Here is a 9,390-nt window from a genome sequence, read left to right as displayed (position 1 = left end):
ATTGTAGTAATTTAACTACAGGCCTTCTGATTTTGTTTCTTTTTGCCATGGTGACCAAGCCCACTGTGCTTAGGTGACTAAGTTAAATGGAAAGTCCCTCCAAATATGCAGACCAACCTCTTGTCCATCTTATGACCACTTAGATCATAAGTATGATACCTTGTATCATCTCCTCCTGCCCAACCTAAGGAGGGGCCTATTATGAGGAGCTATTCTTGCTTTACCCAACTTGTGATCCTGCTGACAAATTAATTTGCTTCTTTTAGTTTGTCACATGTCAATCAATGGAATTATTCTACATTTGGTATACTTGTTCTTGAATGGACTACTGACTTCTACTACTACTACTACTCCCATTACTGTTCTTTGTTACTGCTACTACTACTATTATTACTACTATTACTACTACTACTACTACTACTACTCCCATTACTGTTCTTTGTTACTGCTACTACTACTATTATTACTACTATTACTACTACTACTACTACTACTACTACTACTACTGCTGCTGCTGCTGCTGCTGCTACTACTCCTACTCCACTACTGTTCTTCTTCTTCTACTACTCCTACTCCTATTCCTACTACTGTTCTTATTCTACTACTATTACTACTACTACTACTATTACTTCTACTACTACTCCTATTCCCACTACTGTTCTTCTTCTTTACCACTACTACTACTACTTAATACTTCTACTTCTACTACTCCTACTCCCACTACTCTTCTTCTTCTACTACTACTATTACTACTATTATTACTTTTACTACTCCTATTCCTACTCCTATTACTGTTCTTCTTCTACTACTATTATTACTACTACTACTACTGCTACTACTCCTACTCCTACTACTGTTCTTTTTCTTCTACTACTACTACTATTACTACTTCTATTGCTACTACTACTACTACTATTATTACTTCTACTATTATTATTCCTACTCCTACTACTGTTCTTCTACTACTACTATTACTACTTCTTCTTCTACTACTACTACTACTGCTACTACTCCTACTCCCACTACTGTTCTTCTTCTTCTACTACTATTACTACTACTACCACTTCTATTACTACTATTATTATTTCTCCTCCTCCTCCTCCTACTGTTCTTCTTCTACTACTACTACTTCTACTTCTATTACTACTACTATTGCTCCTATTCCTACTGCTACTACTCCTACTACTGTTCTTCTTCTACTACTATTACTACTACTACTACTATTACCTCTACTATTACTATTCCTACTCCTACTATTCCTACTGCTACTACTACTCCCACTACTATTCTTCTTTACTACAACTACTACTACTGCTGCTGCTACTCCTACTCCCACTACTTCTCTGCTGCTATTATTACTACTACTATTATTATTGCTATTCCTCCTCCTCCTCTTCTTTCTTCTGATGCTGCTGCTGCTACTACTACTTCTGCTTCTGCTTCTGGTGTTATTACTACTAATTGTTGTGGTTGTCCATCCTTTGTTTTTCTTTCTTCTTTTTTTATTATATCCTTTTATTTACAAAGTATATACATGGGTAATTTTTCATCGCTGACAATTGCAAAACCTTTTGTTCCAAATTTTCTCCTCCTTCCTCCCACCTCCTCCCCTAGATGGCAGGCAATCCAATACATGTTAAATATGTTAAAATATATGTTAAATTCAATATATGTATACATATTTATACAGTTATCTTCCTGCACAAGAAAAATCAGATCTAGAAAGAAAAAAAAAACTGAGTAGGAAAACAAAAATGCAAGCAAACAACAACAGAAAGATTGGAAATGCTATATTGTGGTTCACACTCTGTTCCCACAGTTCTCTCTCTGGGTCTCTTCATCACTGAACAAGTAGAACTGGTTTGAATCATCTCATTGATAAGAAGAGCCATGTCCATCAGAATTGATCATTGTACAATCTTGTTGCTGTGTACAATGATCCCCTGGTCCTGCTCATTTCACTCAGCATCAGTTCATGTAAGTCTCTCCAAACCTTTCTGAAATCCTCCTGCTGGTCTTTTCTTACAGAACAATAATATTCCATAATATTCATATACCACAATTTATTCAGCCAATCTCCATTTGATGGGCATCCACTTAATTTCCAGTTTCTGGCCACTACAAAAAGGGCTGCCACAAATATTCTTGCACATGTGGGTCCCTTTCCCTCCTTGAAGATCTCTTTGGGATAGAAGCCCAGTAGTAGCACTGCTGGATCAAAGGGTATGCACAGTTTGATAACTTTTGGGGCATAGTTCCACATTGCTCTCCAGAATTGTGGATCCGTTCACAGTTCCATCAACAATGTATCAGTGTCCCAGTTTTCCCACATCTCCTCCAACATTTGTCATCTTTTCTTGTCATCTTAGCCAATCTGACAGGTGTGTAGCAGTATCTCAGAGTAGCCTTAATTTGTATTTCTTTGATCAATAGTGATTTGGAGCACCCTTTCATATGACTAGAAATATTTCAACGTCTTCATCTCAAAATTGTCTGTTCATATCCTTTGACCATTTATGAAATGGAGATGGATTGATTTCTTAGAAGCTATATATTTTGGAAATGAGGCCTTTATCAGAACCTTTGTAAAAAAATGTTTTCCCAGTTTATTGTTTCTCTTCTAATCTTGTCTGCATTAATTTTGTTTGAACAGAAACCATCCTTTGCTTTTCAGAGAGCACCAATCACAGGGTGATGTATTGACTTTCAAGTAGACTGGACTTCAGTGAGGCAGAATTGCCCAGTTGTCGGCCTATTTCTCTCTTCCAGAGTCATCAAAGTCCAGGGACAAAAGTCAGGAAGACTGGGGAGCACCCAGGATACAGCAATGGCCTGGGCATCTTGGATGTCAGCTCTATGTGCTCCACAGCACCTGGCTCGGCACCTTCACGGCCACTGGAACAAACTTCTCCCATGTCCATTCTTGCCAAGACTTGACTTGCTTGGGGCAGCCCCCCCCTAATTCCCTAAGGGGTTTGAAGCCTTTTGGTTCCCCTGTCTCCTCAGATGGTTTACCAGGGTGTAGCCCCTGCACATACTACAGTTTCTTGGAGTCACAAGTAAGAGTTGGGGGAATCAGGGAGTCATGAAAGGTGGATGAACAGCTCTGAAAAGGAGGTGGACTAGAGGGTCATAGACCCCACAAGTAGAAGAAGTCCTAGCTCTGGTGGTAGTAGTGGCCAGCGCTTTTCAAGGGCCTACTATGTACCAGGCACTGTCCTAGGCACTTTATCAATACTGCCTTATTTGATCCTCACAAGTCTGGGAGGTAATTGTTAGTATTATTCCCATTTTACAGATGGAGGCTAACAAGGTGACTTGCCTAGGGTCACACAACTAGTAAGTATTTGGAGCCGAGTTTGAACTCAGGTGGTTGAGGAGTCCAGGTCCAGCTGCATCGCCTAGCTCCTAGCACACCAGGTGTAGTGAATAGGTGATCACAGACACTGGCAAGGGTCCGCACTGATGCCCAAGGGAACAAAGGGTGGGCTGTTTTGGAAGTGATGTGTTTTATAACCCTCTTTGCTTAGATAAAATGCATTCATGCTCCCTAATCTGATATTCAAAACCCTCTTTAATCCTGGCTCCACCCTACCTGTTGCTACCCTTTCCTACTCCCCAGTACCGCTCTCCTCCCTCCTCCTTCCAACAGTGCACAGGACCTGGACTGGGCTTCTGTTCATTTCCGAAGCCTTCCTGGCCCCAGCCTCGCTTTGAGGAGCATTTCCTAACCCCTGATTCCCTGACCAGGCTGTCCACGGGCGAGGAGGGAGGTTGGGCCTGAGCCCTCCTAGGAAGGGCATAGCAAAGGGGCAGGAGAAGAAGAAGAGGGTCCTCTACGTCAGCAGAAGCAGGAGGGTGTGTGAAGACCAAGCTGGCAGAAAGGGGAGCAGAGAGGAGGAGGAATGGGAAATAAGCAAGAAGGAGGGTGGCTGGGTGGCTCAGTGGGTGAAGTGCTGGGCCCAGCCTCAGTAAAACTCAAGGTCATACTTCCCAGCCTAGGAAATCCCTTCAACTTGTGTGCCTCAGTTTCCTCATCTGTGAAATGAGCTGAAGATGGAAACAACAAGCCCCTCTAGCATGTGTGCCAAGGAAATCCCAAATGACAGACTTGACTGAAATGTCTGAGGAGGAGGAGGGCCTCCTCCTCCTCCTCCTCATTAGTGGGAGGAGAGCCTTGAAGGGAAGGGTGAGATGGGACTTTTCTCTTGTAGGCTCAGGGAGCCAGTGATGATGGGGGAGGAGAGGCCAGGCTAGGGCAAAGTAACCTCCCCCCCCCCCCCATTCAGTTTTTGGTTTACTATTATAGGTCCAGAGCTAAAAGAAACTTCATCAGCCTTTCCTTCACAGATAAGAAATCTCGGGCCTGGAGTTTGTGGAGCCCCAAAGCTACCTGGGGCTCCCCGCTGGCCCAGGCACCTTGGCGGTCACTCAAGGCCATTGAAATGAATCGAACCCTGTCATTTCCTTGTTTTGTCTCCTCAGTCGCTTACCCTTTTAGATATCTCCCAATCCAGGGCTTTCCCTCCTGCTTTTAATTACTGTTTATTTGTTTTAGAAAATGCTTGTTTGGGTTGTGAGGAATTTGGTTCCAGTGGCTGTGCTGACTTGAGTCATCCTTTTCAGCCTCCCAGCTGGAGGCCCCAGAGTTCTCCCCCACCCTCCCCTCCTCCTCCCCACACTTATACACACATACACACACACACACACACACACACACACACACACACACACACACTCTGGGGAGGGATGGGAGTGGAAATTCCTTCACTGGGTGGAGGATGAGACTACATAATTTCTCTGGTCCTCTTCCCACTCTTGAGATGGGGGAAGCCATGTTTTGAGAGCAAGAAAGCACAGATCTTATGAGTCTCCTGATTTGGGTACCAGATTTCCTAGTCTTGCGAACTCTTTGGGCAATGGTTTTTCCTCTCTAACAGTGGTTCTCAAAGTCCAGTCCAGAGAACCCTGGGGGGGTCTCTGGAGCCCTTTCAGAAGGTCTACAAATTCAAAATTAATTTTTATTTCTAATACCATAAATATAACCCACATAAACAAAAACTCTTTGGACAGATCCTCAATACTTTTTAATAGTATAAAGACACTGAGAATAATAGTTAGAGAATCATTGCTCTATAAAATGAGGAGTTTGGACTGGAGAATCTCCAAGGTCTCTTCCAGCTCTCAATCCAACAATCTTACGGTCTGTGAAAAAATCACATCCCAGACTTGCGATTTCTTCTGGGAGGGACCTTTCCCCAGAGAGAAGCTAGAGAGGGTCCCAGGTTACAAGTGATAATAACCCAATAAGAAGCCTAAAGGACAACTGGTAAAGAAGTGAGGTATGATTTGAACCCTGGGTCTTTTGAATAATAGCTGGTATTTATAAGGTTTGCAAAGCACTTGTGCTGTTTTGTTTGACCCTCCCAATGACCCTGTTGGATAAATATTATTCTTATTTCCATTTACAGATGGAAAAACTGAGGCTAAGCAAGATCAAATCACTTGCCTGGGGTTACACAGTCAACAAGTATTTGAAATTCTGATCCAGCTGATCCCCAGGTAAGTGCTCCCTGCCTACTAGGATCCCCGTGTCAGTGCTCCATGCCTACTGGGATCAGTGGGTCAGTCCTCCCTGCCTACTACTGATTCCCAGTCAGTCCTCCCTACCTAGGTCAGTGCTCCCTGCCTACCAGGATCCTCAGGTCAGGGCTCCCTGCCTATTAAGCCACACAGGCTCTCACCAACTTCACGGGGTACAGAAACAGGAACTGTGGATGCTCTTTTTCTTCTCTTTCCTCTTCATTCTCCTTTTCCTTCTTTCATCAATACCATTGCTGTGATCTTTCCTTGTTTTCCTTGCGATCCCTCACGGTGCCAAGTCTGGAGTCAAGAAGCTTAAAATCCTACCTCAAGGGCAGTTGGGCAGAGCAGGCGGAGCCCCAGCCCCAGAGTCAGGGAAACCCGAGTTCAAATGTTGACCAGCTGTGTGATCCTGGAAAAGTCCCCCAGAACAGAATCCTTCCTCAAACACTTAGCAGCCATGTAAACCTGGCCAAGAAAGGTTTTTCAGCATCGGACTTTCCATTTGTAAAATGTGTCTCATAGTGCCCAAGGTGCTTGGGAAGAATAAATGAGATAATACCTAGAAAATAAGAGTTTTGAAAACTATAAAGCTCTATATAAATGTTGGTGATTATCATTATTCTGAGTTTCCTTTTCAGTTCTGAGTGACATTGTTTTAGAAAGGGCACTGATTAATTGAAAGCCCAGAGGGGGATCACTGGGATGGAGAAGGACCTCAAAACTCTACCATATAAAGATCAGGTGAAGGATGTTTAATCTAAAAAGGATTTGTGTGTGTGTGTGTGCTTATGCGTGGTCTAGCATCCAAACTCATTCTGCTTGACTTCAGAACGTAGTGCTATATTAGGAACAATAGGTGGAGGTTGCTGAAAGGTAAATTTAGGATAAACTTCTTAATCATGAGAATCATCCTAGAATGGCATGGGTTGTCTTGGGAGCTCTAGGTTTCCTCTCACTGGCTACTTTTTAAGCAAAGGATGATGACCATTGTTCAGTACTTTATAAAAAAGATTTTTGACTGGATAAAGGTTTAACTATTTGGCCTGTAGACCCCTCCAGTAGAATCTTGAGATTCTTTTTCGGCAGGGCCATTGCCTGAATGGTAACTATTGTGCTAACTGTCAGATGTTCACCATTAGCTGGAGATGTTTCCATTGATACGCTTCTTGGCCAAGGTACACCACAACTAACAGTGAAACAGATTTGTTCAAATCAACTGTCTAGGTAAAAAAGTAACTTTCTCTTGACAACAATATTCAAGTCAAAAATGAGATGGACTGAAAATCCAAGGTCTCCCATAAGAACTGATTCTCAGGGTAATGTATCCAAGAGTGCGGGAATTATAATTACCCAATCTGCAAGAAAAACATCACTGAGGCAGAACATTGAGCCAACAGCACTTTATTAAAGGGTCTTTGGTCTTCTCTAATGAAGTGGACCTCAATTTCCTCATCATCTATATCATGATATGTCTCCTTCTTCCACAGCCGTATTTTATAAGGCTTGATGCCAGGTTTGATACCTGAACACTCTAGAGGGGCTACACAAAATACCCTATCCCTTTGGTTGATAGATCTTGCTTCGAGGACCTAAAATTAATGCATCAACTAGAAATGGTGTGTCATGGTGGGGGGTTGTCTCTGGTTGGGTGGAGCATGGGGCATCTAATATTGGATATGAGAATGATACAGAGGAACCAAAATAAGTTGTAGGACTTTCCAAAGATTGAAGGCATCCCACCCATGCTGGTTTTGAATATGGAATTAGAGCAAAACAGGATGGAAATATCTTTATCAGCATTTTTGTGGTTGTGCAAGTGAGCCTCTTAACTTGGTAAACAAGTAGTGAACATTACATTAAAGTTTGAGGTCTTCTAAAAGAATCTATTTTCATCTAATGATCCAATATGATTTATGCTAAATATCAAACTGATTAACACTGACTGGAATAGAATAGGGTCCAAATGAATCATTTCTCACAATATCCCCAGTTATTTTGGGTGCTCTCTCATTTAAATTTTTCTTTATTTTCTGTAAGGCTGTGTGTTATCTCCAGAAGAGCTCCTGGATTATCACCTTTTGGGGGTTCTCCTTCTATGGCCTTTCAGTAGGCCTATTGTTATCCTTTTCAATTAATGTAGGTGGTCAGTGAAGATTCTGTCTTCAGAACATTTTTTTTCCTAATTAAGTGTGAACATACACACATATATATTTATGCATCTATGAGTTTTAAACCGGGAAAAGTCTACCATGTATGTATCTATGTATTTTAAACCATGAAAAGACTACCACATTTTTCATTTGATGTAAGAAAACTCAGGATTTTATATTTACAGTCCAGGACTTGAATGCATATATTCTACTATAATAAATCCATGAACATTTGACATTTATAATATACTGTGACCATTGATCTGGGAGCCCCTTTCTCTTCTTTATTTGCTGAATTTCTGCCAAAGGACTCAAAGGACATCTCCAGGAACATTTCCTCTGATTTCTTTAATTAGTGATCACATTCTCTATCAGCCTTCTCCTGGAACTTTGCATGTACTTCTGCATTTGCTATATATAATTCCAACCTATAATTATCTGTGCCTTGTTTTTAAGCCTCAGTTTAGGAGTTTTATCCACCAACCCTTGGTAGTTTGTAAGCTCTGTGCAGGACCTGGTTATCTCAACTTCTCTCTCTCATGGTTTTTTGCATATATTAGGTTCTTATAAAATGCTTGCTGTACTATGCTAGAAGATGTCACTTTAATTCTTTCTCTTTTAAATGCTTTATATAAGTCATTTGCATTTCTGATTCTCACTTAGCTAGGAAATCACATTTTAAATGTTTCATTAATTCTTTTTAAGAAATACCATCACCTACCTTGTTATGAGAGTTTCTCTATACTTAGGCTAATCCTTAAAAGTTGGGTTTAACCATCCACCCAGGTAAATATAAATGAGTAAAGAATGACTATTGTCCATGTCAGTGGTCCTCAAACTTTTTAAATAGGGGCCAGTTCACTGTCCCTCAGACTGTTGAAGGGCCAGACTATATTAAAAACAAAAGCTCACACTCTGTCTCCGCCCCTCAGCCCACTTGCCATAACCTGGCGGGCCCCATAAACATCCTCAGCTGCCACATCTGGCCCACAGGCCGTAGTTTGAGAACCCTTGGTCTATGGTATGATGTAGCTTGATGAACAACCCACAGGCAGATAACCTTGTCAATCCCAATATACATTTTGGACATAACACTGAAAATGGAAACTAAGTTGGACTCAAGTGGTCTGGTTTACCTTTAGTAAAATGCAAAGTTCACTTAATAACCCCTCCCTCCCAGATTTCTCTCAGAAACAAAGACTCATCTTTTAAAATACAATATTATACTGGCATTGTATTAAGTCATGGAACACCAAAGTCTCAGAGGAATTAAGAATAACTCACCCAGAGGGTGATAGAGAGGTGGAAGGTGAGTATAAGAAGACTTCAACATACAACAAATAAAGAACGAGGAAGAAAAATGGGTTTGCGGGCTGTAAGGGGAATGTGTTGTAGAAAAAGATGGTCTGGTCACTGGTACCCTCATTTCACAACTCCCAGAGAAAGTGAGGAAGAGCTCTAACTTCTAGAGCAGACCTCCTAAGGCAAACATTCACTAAAGTTGTACATGAACAGGTGTGGATGAGTTATGCTCAGCATCACTGGAGGAGTATCCAAATAGAAGAGTTCAGAGATCCATTTACTCAAAACATAAGACAAACATATAATGATAAGAAAACATAAGGATAAATTGAATTAAATGTTCTTCGGGTTA

The sequence above is a fragment of the Sminthopsis crassicaudata genome, chromosome 6, assembly GCF_048593235.1.
Source record: "Sminthopsis crassicaudata isolate SCR6 chromosome 6, ASM4859323v1, whole genome shotgun sequence".
NCBI lineage: Eukaryota > Metazoa > Chordata > Mammalia > Dasyuromorphia > Dasyuridae > Sminthopsis > Sminthopsis crassicaudata.
The sequence above is the reverse complement of the archived record's forward strand: the minus strand, read 5'-3'. Positions refer to the sequence as shown.